The sequence below is a fragment of the Schistocerca americana genome, chromosome 6 (assembly GCF_021461395.2).
Source record: "Schistocerca americana isolate TAMUIC-IGC-003095 chromosome 6, iqSchAmer2.1, whole genome shotgun sequence".
Lineage (NCBI taxonomy): Eukaryota > Metazoa > Arthropoda > Insecta > Orthoptera > Acrididae > Schistocerca > Schistocerca americana.
The window spans coordinates 552,119,583-552,131,737 of record NC_060124.1 but is presented as its reverse complement, the minus strand read 5'-3'; positions in this window follow the sequence as shown (position 1 = coordinate 552,131,737).

Sequence of the window (12,155 nt, the reverse complement as noted above, 5' to 3'; positions counted from 1 at the left end):
GCTTTAATTCAGGTTTACTGTATACCTTGGACCTTCTTATTGACGATGAAACACAGAAATTGCATCCGAATTTAATACAAAAGGCACAATGCCGACTTAAGTACAAGAGGACAGACACACTAACTTTCTATGATTTAAACCTCTCCTGTGAGTGCAGTTTTGGATTCCGATGCTTCCCTTGAGGTTTACTGTTTCCCTTGGACCTTCTTATTGACGATGAAGAACAGATATTGCATCCAAATTTAATACAAAAGGCACAATGCCGACATAAATACAAGAGGACTGACACTCTAACTTTCTATGATTTGAACAACACCTGTGAGTCCTGTCTTAGATTCCGATGCTTCACTGCAGTTTTACTGTATACCTTGGACCTTCTTATTGACGATGAAACACAGAAATTCATCCGAATTTAATACAAAATGCACAATGCCGACTTAAGTACAAGAGGACTGACACTCTAACTTTCGATGCTTTGAACCTCTCCTATGAGTCCAGTTTTAGATTCCGATGCTTTAATTCAGGTTTACTGTATACCTTGGACCTTCTTATTGACGATGAAACACAGAAATTGCATCCGAATTTAATACAAAAGGCACAATGCCGACTTAAGTACAAGAGGACAGACACACTAACTTTCTATGATTTAAACCTCTCCTGTGAGTCCAGTTTTAGATTCCGATGCTTCCCTTGAGGTTTACTGTTTCCCTTGGACCTTCTTATTGACGATGAAACACAGATATTGCATCCAAATTTAATACAAAAGGCATAATGCCGACATAAATACAAGAGGACTGACACTCTAACTTTCTATGATTTGAACATCACCTGTGAGTCCAGTCTTAGATTCCGATGCTTCACTTCTGGTTTACTGTTTCCCTTGGACCTTCTTATTGACGATGAATCACAGAAATTGCATCTGAATTTAATACAAAAGGCGCAATGCTGACTTACGTACAAGAGGACTGACACACAGACTTTCTATGATTTTAACTTTTACTGTGAGTCTTGTTTTATATTCCGATGCTTCACTTCAGGTTTACTGTATCCCTTGGACCTTCTTATTGACGATGAAACAGAGAAATTACATCTGAATTTAATACAAAAGGCACAATGCCGACTTAAGTACAAGAGGACTGACACACTAACTTTCTATGATTTGAACCTCTCCTGTGAGTCCAGTTTTAGATTCCGATGCTTCACTTCAGGTTTACCGTTTCCCTTGGACCTTCTTATTGACGATGAATCACAGAAATTGCATCCGAATATAATACAAAAGGCGCAATGCCGACCTAAGTACAAGAGGACTGACACACTAACTTTCTATGATTTGAACCTCTCCTGTGAGTCCACTTTTAGGTTCCGATGCTTCACTTCGGGTTTACTGTAACCCTTGGACCTTCTTATTGACGATGAAACACAGAAATTGCATCCGAATTTAATACAAAAGGCACAATGCCGACTTAAGTACAAGAGGACTGACGCTCTAACTTTCTATGATTTGAACCACTCCTGTGAGTCCTGTTTAAGATTCCGATGCTTAACATCAGGTTTACTGTATTTATTGGGCCTTCTTAATGACGATGAAACACAGAAATTGCATCCGAATTTAATACAAAAGGCACAATGCCCACTTAAGTACATGAGGACTGATACTCTAACTCTCTATGATTTGAACCCCTCCTGTGAGTTAAGTTTTAGATTCCGATGCTTCACTTCAGGTTTACTGTATCCCTTGGACATTCTTATTGACGATGAAACACAGAAATTGCATCCGAATTTTATACGAAAGACACAATGCCGACTTAAGTACAAGAGGACTGACACTCTAACTTTCGATGATATGAACCTCTCCTATGAGTCCAGTTTTAGATTCCGATGCATTAATTCAGGTTTACTGTATACCTTGGACTTTCTTATTGACAATGAAACACAGAAATTGCATCCGAATTTAATACAAAAGGCACAATGCAGACTTAAGTACAAGAGGACAGACACACTAACTTTCTATGATTTGAACCTCTCCTGTGAGTCCAGTTTTAGATTCCGATGCTTCACTTCAGGTTTACTGTTTCCCTTGGGCCTTCTTATTGACGATGAAACACAGAAATTGCGTCCGAATTTAATACAAAAGGCACAATGCCGACTTAAGTGCAAGTGGACTGACACACTAACTTTCTATGATTTAAACCTCTCTTATGAGCCCAGTTTTAGATTCCGATGCTTCACTTCAGGTTTACTGTTTTCCTTGGACCTTCTTATTGACGATGAAACACAGAAATTGCATCCGAATTTAATACAAAAGGCACAATGCCGACATAAGTACAAGAGGACTGACACTCTAACTTTCTATGATTTGAACATCTGCTGTGAGTCCAGTCTTAGATTCCGATGCTTTACTTCAGTTTTGCTGTATCCCTTGGACCTTCTTATTGACGATGAATCACAGAAATTGCATCCGAATTTAATACAAAATGCACAATGCCGACTTAAGTACAAGAGGACTGACACACAAACTTTCTATGATTTGAACCGCTCCTGTGAGTCCAGTTTTAGATTCCGATGCTTCACTTCAGGTTTACTGTTTCCCTTGGACCTTCTTATTGACGATGAATCACAGAAATTGCATCCGAATATAATACAAAAGGCGCAATGCCGACCTAAGTACAAGAGGACTGACACACTAACTTTCTATGATTTGAACCTCTCCTGTGAGTCGAGTTTTAAATTCCGATGCTTCACTTCAGGTTTACTGTATCCCTTGGACCTTCTTATTGACGATAAGGTACAATGCCGACTTAAGTACAAGAGGACTGACACTCTAACTTTCATTGCTTTTGAACCCCTGCTGTGAGTCCAGTTTCAGATTCCGATGCTTCACTTCAGGTTTACTGTATCTCTTGGACCTTCTTATTGACGATGAAACACAGAAATTGCATCCGAATTTAATACAAAAGGCACAATGCCGACTTAAGTACAAGAGGACTGACACACAAACTTTCTATGATTTGAAACTCTCCTGTGAGTCCAGTTTTAGATTCCGATGCTTCACTTCAGGTTTACTGTTTCCCTTGGACCTTCTTATTGACGATGAATCACAGAAATTGCATCTGAATTTAATACAAAAGGCGCAATGCTGACTTACGTACAAGAGTACTGACACATAAACTTTCTATGATTTTAACTTCTCCTGTGAGTCTTGTTTTATATTCTGATGCTTCACTTTAGGTTTACTGTATCCCTTGGACCTTCCTATTGACGATGAAACACAGAAATTCATCCGAATTTAATACATAAGGCACAATGCCGACTTAAGTACAAGAGGACTGACACTCTAACTTTCGATGCTTTTAACCTCTCCTATGAGTCCAGTTTTAGATTCCGATGCTTTAATTCAGGTTTACTGTATACCTTGGACCTTCTTATTGACGATGAAACACAGAAATTGCATCCGAATTTAATACAAAAGGCACAATGCCGACTTAAGTACAAGAGGACAGACACACTAATTTTCTATGATTTAAACCTCTCCTGTGAGTCCAGTTTTAGATTCCGATGCTTCCCTTGAGGTTTACTGTTTCCCTTGGACCTTCTTATTGACGATGAAACACAGATATTGCATCCAAATTTAATACAAAAGGCACAATGCCGACATAACTACAAGAGGACTGACACTCTAACTTTCTATGATTTGAACATCACCTGTGAGTCCAATCTTAGATTCCGATGCTTCACTGCAGTTTTACTGTATACCTTGGACCTTCTTATTGACGATGAAACACAGAAATTCATCCGAATTTAATACAAAAGGCACAATGCCGACTTAAGTACAAGAGGACTGATACTCTAACTTTCGATGCTTTGAACCTCTCCTATGAGTCCAGTTTTAGATTCCGAAGCTTTAATTCAATTTTACTGTATACCTTGGACCTCCTTATTGACGATGAATCACAGAAATTGCATCTGAATTTAATACAAACGGCGCAATGCTGACTTACGTACAAGAGGACAGACACATAAACTTTCTATGATTTTAACTTCTCCTGTGAGTCTTGTTTTATATTCCGATGGTTCACTTCAGGTTTACTGTATCCCTTGGACCTTCTTATTGACGATGAAACAGAGAAATTACATCCGAATTTAATACAAAAGGCACAATGCCGACTTAAGTACAAGAGGACTGACACACTAACTTTCTATGATTTGAACCTCTCCTGTGAGTCCAGTTTTAGATTCCGATGCTTCACTTCAGGTTTACTGTTTCCCTTGGACCTTCTTATTGACGATGAATCACAGAAATTGCATCCGAATATAATGCAAAAGGCGCAATGCCGACCTAAGCACAAGAGGACTGACACACTAACTTTCTATGATTTGAACCTGTCCTGTGAGTCCAGTTTTAGGTTACGATGCTTCACTTCAGGTTTACTGTAACCCTTGGACCTTCTTATTGACGATGAAACACAGAAATTGCATCCGAATTTAATACAAAAGGCACAATGCCGACTTAAGTACAAGAGGACTGACACACTAACTTTCTATGATTTGAACCTCTCCTGTGAGTCCAGTTTTAGATTCCGATGCTTCACTTCAGGTTTACTGTTTCCCTTGGACCTTCTTATTGACGATGAAACACAGAAATTGCATCTAAATTTAATACAAAAGGCGCTATGCTGACTTACGTACAAGAGGACTGACACACTAACTTTCTGTGATTTGAACCTCTCCTGTGAGTCTTGTTTTATATTCCGATGCTTCACTTCAGGTTTACTGTATCCCTTGGACCTTCTTGTTGACGACGAAACACAGAAATTGCATCCGAATTTAATACAAAAGGCACAATGCCGAGTTAAGTACAAGAGGACTGACACTCTAATTTCGATGATTTGTACCTCTCCTGTGAGTCCAGTTATAGATTCCGATGCTGCAATTCAGGTTTACTGAATCCCTTGGACCTTCTTATTGACGATGAAACACAGAAATTGCATCCGAATATAATACAAAAGGCCCAATGCCGACTGAAGTACAAGAGGACTGATTCTCTAAATTTCTATGATTTGAACCTCTCCTGTGAGTCCAGTTTTAGATTCCGTTTCTTCACGTCAGGTTTACTGTATCCCGTGGACTTTCTTATTGTCGATGAAACACAGAAATTCCATTCGAATTTAATGCAATAGGCACAATGCCGACTTAAGTACAAGAGGACTGACACTCTAACTTTCGATGATTTGAACTTCTCCTGTGGGTCAAGTTTCAGATTCCGATGCTTCAATTCAGGTTTACTGTATCACTTGGACCTTCTTATTGACGATGAAACTTAGAAATTATATCCGAATTTAATACAAAAGGCACAAAGCCGACTTAAGTACAAGAGGACTGACACTCTAACTTTCTATGATTTTAACCTCTGCTGTGAGTCCAGTTTTAGATTCCGATGCTTCACTTCAGGTTTACTGTATCCCTTGGACCTTCGTATTGACGATGAAACACAGAAATTGCATCCAAATTTAATACAAAAGGCACAATGCCGACTTAAGTACAAGAGGACTGACGCTCTAACTTTCTATGATTTGAACCACTCCTGTGAGTCCTGTTTAAGATTCCGATGCTTCACTTCAGGTTTACTGTATTTATTGGGCTTTCGTAATGACGATGAAACACAGAAATTGCATCCGAATTTAATACAAAAGGCACAATGCCCACTTAAGTACATGAGGACTGATACTCTAACTCTCTATGATTTGAACCCCTCCTGTGAGTTAAGTTTTAGATTCCGATGCTTCACTTCAGGTTTACTGTATCCCTTGGACCTTCTTATTGACGATGAAACACAGAAATTGCATCCGAATTTAATACAAAAGGCACAATGCCGACTTAAGTACAAGAGGACTGACACTCCAACTTTTGATGATATGAACCTCTCCTATGAGTCCAGTTTTAGATTCCGATGCATTAATTCAGGTTTACTGTATACCTTGGACCTTCTTATTGACGATGAAACACAGAAATTGCATCCGAATTTAATACAAAAGGCACAATGCAGACTTAAGTACAAGAGGACAGACACACTAACTTTCTATGATTTGAACCTCTCCTGTGAGTCCAGTTTTAGATTCCGATGCTTCACTTCAGGTTTACTGTTTCCCTTGGGCCTTCTTATTGACGATGAAACACAGAAATTGCGTCCGAATTTAATACAAAAGGCACAATGCCGACCTAAGTACAAGAGGACTGACACACTAACTTTCTATGATTTAAACATTTGCTGTGAGTCCAGTCTTAGATTCCGATGCTTTACTTCAGTTTTTCTGTATCCCTTGGACCTTCTTATTGACGATGAATCACAGAAATTGCATCCGAATTTAATACAAAAGGCACAATGCCGACTTAAGTACAAGAGGACTGACACACAAACTTTCTATGATTTGAACCTCTCCTGTGAGTCCAGTTTTAGATACCGATGCTTCACTTCAGGTTTACTGTTTCCCTTGGACCTTCTTATTGACGATGAATCACAGAAATTGCACCCGAATATAATACAAAAGGCGCAATGCCGACCTAAGTACAAGAGGACTGACACACTAACTTTCTATGATTTGAACCTCTCCTGTGAGTGCAGTTTTAAATTCCGATGCTTCACTTCAGGTTTTAAACGCAGCCAAAACCTCTCAGATAAACAGAAGCTAAACGATGTCAAAGTTAGCGTAAGGAGGGCTATGCGTGAAGCGTTCATTGAATTCGAAAGTAAAATTCTATGTACCGACTTGACAGAAAATCCTAGGAAGTTCTGGTCTTACGTTAAATCAGTAAGTGGCTCGAAACAGCATATCCAGACACTACGGAATGATGATGGCATTGAAACAGAGGATGACTCGCGTAAAGCTGAAATACTAAACACCTTTTTCCAAAGCTGTTTCACAGAGGAAGACCGCACTGCAGTTCCTTCTCTAAATCCTCGCACAAACGAAAAAATGGCTGACATCGAAATAAGTGTCCAAGGAATAGAAAAGCAACTGGAATCACTCAATAGAGGAAAGTCCACTGGACCTGACGGGATACCAATTCGATTCTACACAGAGTACGCGAAAGAACTTGCCCCCCTTCTAACAGCCGTGTACCGCAAGTCTCTAGAGGAACGGAGGGTTCCAAATGATTGGAAAAGAGCACAGATAGTCCCAGTCTTCAAGAAGGGTCGTCGAGCAGATGCGCAAAACTATAGACCTATATCTCTTACGTCGATCTCTTGTAGAATTTTAGAACATGTTTTTTGCTCGCGTATCATGTCATTTCTGGAAACCCAGAATCTACTATGTAGGAATCAACATGGATTCCGGAAACAGCGATCGTGTGATACCCAACTCGCTTTATTTGTTCATGAGACCCAGAAAATATTAGATACAGGCTCCCAGGTAGATGCTATTTTTCTTGACTTCCGGAAGGCGTTCGATACAGTTCCGCACTGTCGCCTGATAAACAAAGTAAGAGCCTACGGAATATCAGACCAGCTGTGTGGCTGGATTGAAGAGTTTTTAGCAAACAGAACACAGCATGTTGTTATCAATGGAGAGACGTCTACAGACGTTAAAGTAACCTCTGGCGTGCCACAGGGGAGTGTTATGGGACCATTGCTTTTCACAATATATATAAATGACTTAGTAGATAGTGTCGGAAGTTCCATGCGGCTTTTCGCGGATGATGCTGTAGTATACAGAGAAGTTGCTGCATTAGAAAATTGTAGCGAAATACAGGAAGATCTGCAGCGGATAGGCACTTGGTGCAGGGAGTGGCAACTGACCCTTAACATAGACAAATGTAATGTATTGCGAATACATAGAAAGAAGGATCCTTTATTGTATGATTATATGATAGCGGAACAAACACTGGTAGCAGTTACTTCTGTAAAATATCTGGGAGTATGCGTACGGAACGATTTGATGTGGAATGATCATATAAAACTAATTGTTGGTAAGGCGGGTACCAGGTTGAGATTCATTGGGAGAGTGCTTAGGAAATGTAGTCCATCAACAAAGGAGGTGGCTTACAAAACACTCGTTCGACCTATACTTGAGTATTGCTCATCAGTGTGGGATCCGTACCAGGTCGGGTTGACGGAGGAGATAGAGAAGATCCAAAGAAGAGCGGCGCGTTTCGTCACTGGGTTATTTGGTAACCGTGATAGCGTTACGGAGATGTTTAATAAACTCAAGTGGCAGACTCTGCAAGAGAGGCGCTCTGCATCGCGGTGTAGTTTGCTCGCCGGGTTTCGAGAGGGTGCGTTTCTGGATGAGGTATCGAATATACTGCTTCCCCCTACTTATACTTCCCGAGGAGATCACGAATGTAAAATTAGAGAGATTAGAGCGCGCACGGATGCTTTCAGACCGTCGTTCTTCCCGCGAACCATACGCGACTGGAACAGGAAAGGGAGGTAATGACAGTGGCACGTAAAGTGCCCTCCGCCACACACCGTTGGGTGGCTTGCGGAGTATCAATGTAGATGTAGATGATGTAGATCCCTTGGACCTTCTTAATGACGATAAGGCACAATGCCGACTTAAGTACAAGAGGACTGACACTCTAACTTTCATTGCTTTTGAACCCCTGCTGTGAGTCCAGTTTCAGATTCCGATGCTTCGCTTCAGGTTTACTGTTTCCCTTGGACCTTCTTATTGACGATGAATCACAGAAATTGCATCTGAATTTAATACAAAAGGCGCAATGCTGACTTACGTACAAGAGGACTGACACTCTATCTTTCTATGATTTGAACATCACCTGTGAGTCCAGTCTTAGATTCCGATGCTTCACTGCAGTTTTACTGTATACCTTGGACCTTCTTATTGACAATGAAACACAGAAATTGCATCCGAATTTAATACAAAAGGCACAATGCCGACTTAAGTACAAGAGGACTGACACACTAAGTTTCTATGATTTGAACCTCTCCTGTGAGTCCAGTTTTAGACTCCGATGCTTCACTTCAGGTTTACTGTTTCCCTTGGACCTTCTTATTGACGATGAATCACAGAAATTGCATCCGAATGTAATACAAAAGGCGCAATGCCGACCTAAGTACAAGAGGACTGACACACTAACTTTCTATGATTTGAACCTCTCCTGTGAGTCCAGTTTTAGATTCCGATGCTTCACTTCAGGTTTACTGTATCCCTTGGACCTTCTTATTGACGATGAAACACAGATATTGCATCCAAATTTAATACAAAAGGCACAATGCCGACATAAATACAAGAGGACTGACACTCTAACTTTCTATGATTTGAACATCAGCTGTGAGTCCAGTCTTGATGCTTCACTGCAGTTTTACTGTATACCTTGGACCTTCTTATTGACGATGAAACACAGAAATTGCATCCGAATTTAATACAAAAGGCACAATGCCGACTTAAGTACAAGAGGACTGACACACTAACTTTCTATGATTTGAACCTCTCCTGTGAGTCCAGTTTTAGACTCCGATGCTTCACTTCAGGTTTACTGTTTCACTTGGACCTTCTTATTGACGATGAATCACAGAAATTGCATCCGAATGTAATACAAAAGGCGCAATGCCGACCTAAGTACAAGAGGACTGACACACTAACTTTCTATGATTTGAACCTCTCCTGTGAGTCCAGTTTTAGATTCCGATGCTTCACTTCAGGTTTACTGTATCCCTTGGACCTTCTTATTGACGATAAGGCACAATGTCGACTTAAGTACAAGAGGACTGACACCCTAACTTTCATTGCTTTTGAACCCCTGCTGTGAGTCCAGTTTCAGATTCCGATGTTTCACTTCAGGTTTACTGTATCCCTTGGACCTTCTTATTTACGATGAAACACAGAAAATGCATCTGAATTTAATACAAAATGCACAATGCCGACTTAAGTACAAGAGGACTGACACACTAACTTTCTATGATTTGAAACTCTCCTGTGAGTCCAGTTTTAGATTCCGATGCTTCACTTCAGGTTTACTGTTTCCCTTGGACCTTCTTATTGACGATGAATCACAGAAATTGCATCTGAATTTAATACAAAAGGCGCAATGCTGACTTACGTACAAGAGGACTGACACACTAACTTTCTGTGATTTGAACCTCTCCTGTGAGTCTTGTTTTATATTCCGATGCTTCACTTCAGGTTTACTGTATCCCTTGGACCTTCTTATTGACGATGAAACTCAGAAATTGCATCCGAATTTAATACAAAAGGCACAATGCCGACTTAAGTACAAGAGGACGGACACTCTAACTTTCGATGCTTTGAACCTCTCCTATGAGTCCAGTTTTAGATTCCGATGCTTTAATTCAGGTTTACTGTATACCTTGGACCTTCCTATTGACGATGAAACACAGAAATTGCATCCGAATTTAATACAAAATGCACAATGCCGACTTAAGTACAAGTGGACAGACACACTAGCTTTCTATGATTTAAACCTCTCCTGTGAGTCCAGTTTTAGATTCCGATGCTTCACTTGAGGTTTACTGTTTCCCTTGGACCTTCTTATTGACGATGAAACACAGAAATCGCATCCAAATTTAATACAAAAGGCACAATGCCGACATAAATACAAGAGGACTGACACTCTTTCTTTCTATGATTTGAACATCACCTGTGAGTCCAGTCTTAGATTCCGATGCTTCACTGCAGTTTTACTGTATACCTTGGACCTTCTTATTGACAATGAAACACAGAAATTGCATCCGAATTTAATACAAAAGGCATAATGCCGACTTAAGTACAAGAGGACAGACACACTAGCTTTCTATGATTTAAACCTCTCCTGTGAGTCCAGTTTTAGATTCCGATGCTTCACTTGAGGTTTACTGTTTCCCTTGGACCTTCTTATTGACGATGAAACTCAGAAATTGCATCCGAATTTAATACAAAAGGCACAATGCCGACTTAAGTATAAGAGGACTGACACTCTAACTTTCGATGATTTGAACTTCTCCTGTGGGTCCAGTTTCAGATTCCGATGCTTCAATTCAGGTTTACTGTATCACTTGGACCCTCTTATTGACGATGAAAGACAGAAATTATATCCAAATTTAATACAAAAGGCACAAAGCCGACTTAAGTACAAAAGGACTGACACTCTAACTTTCTATGATTTTAACCTCCACTGTGAGTCCAGTTTTAGATTCCGATGCTTCACTTCTGGTTTACTGTATAACTTGGACCTTCGTATTGACGATGAAACACAGAAATCGCATCCGAATTTAATACAAAAGGCACAATGCCGACTTAATTACAAGAGGACTGACGCTCTAAATTTCTATGGTTTGACCCCTCCTGTGAGTCCAGTTTTACATTCCGATGCTTCACTTCAGGTTTACTGTATCCCTTGGACCTTCTTATTCACGATGAAACACAGAAATCGCATCCGAATGTAATACAAAAGGCACAATGCCGACTTAAGTACAAGAGGACTGACACTCTAACTTTCGATGATTTGAACCTCTCCTATGAGTCCAGTTTTAGATTCCGATGCATTAATTCAGGTTTACTGTATACCTTGGACCTTCATATTGACGATGAAACACAGAAATTGCATCCGAATCTAATACAAAAGTCACAATGCAGACTTAAGTACAAGAGGACAGACACACTAACTTTCTATGATTTGAACCTCTCCTGTGAGTCCAGTTTTAGATTCCGATGCTTCACTTCAGGTTTACTGTTTCTCTTGGACCTTCTTATTGACGATGAAACACAGAAATTGCGTCCGAATTTAATACTAAAGGCACAATGCCGACTTAAGTACAAGAGGACTGACACACTAACTTTCTATGATTTATACCTCTCTTGTGAGTCCAGTTTTAGATTCCGATGCTTCACTTCAGGTTTACTGTTTTCCTTGGACCTTCTTATTGACGATGAAACACAGAAATTGCATCCGAATTTAATACAAAAGGCACAATGCCGACGTAAGTACAAGAGGACTGAAACTCTAACTTTCTATGATTTGAACATCTGCTGTGAGTCCAGTCTTAGATTCCGATGCTTTACTTCAGTTTTTCTGTATCCCTTGGACCTTCTTATTGACGATGAATCACAGAAATTGCATCCAAATTTAATACAAAAGGCACAATGCCGACTTAAGTACAAGAGGACTGACACTCTAACTTTCATTGCTTTTGAACCCCT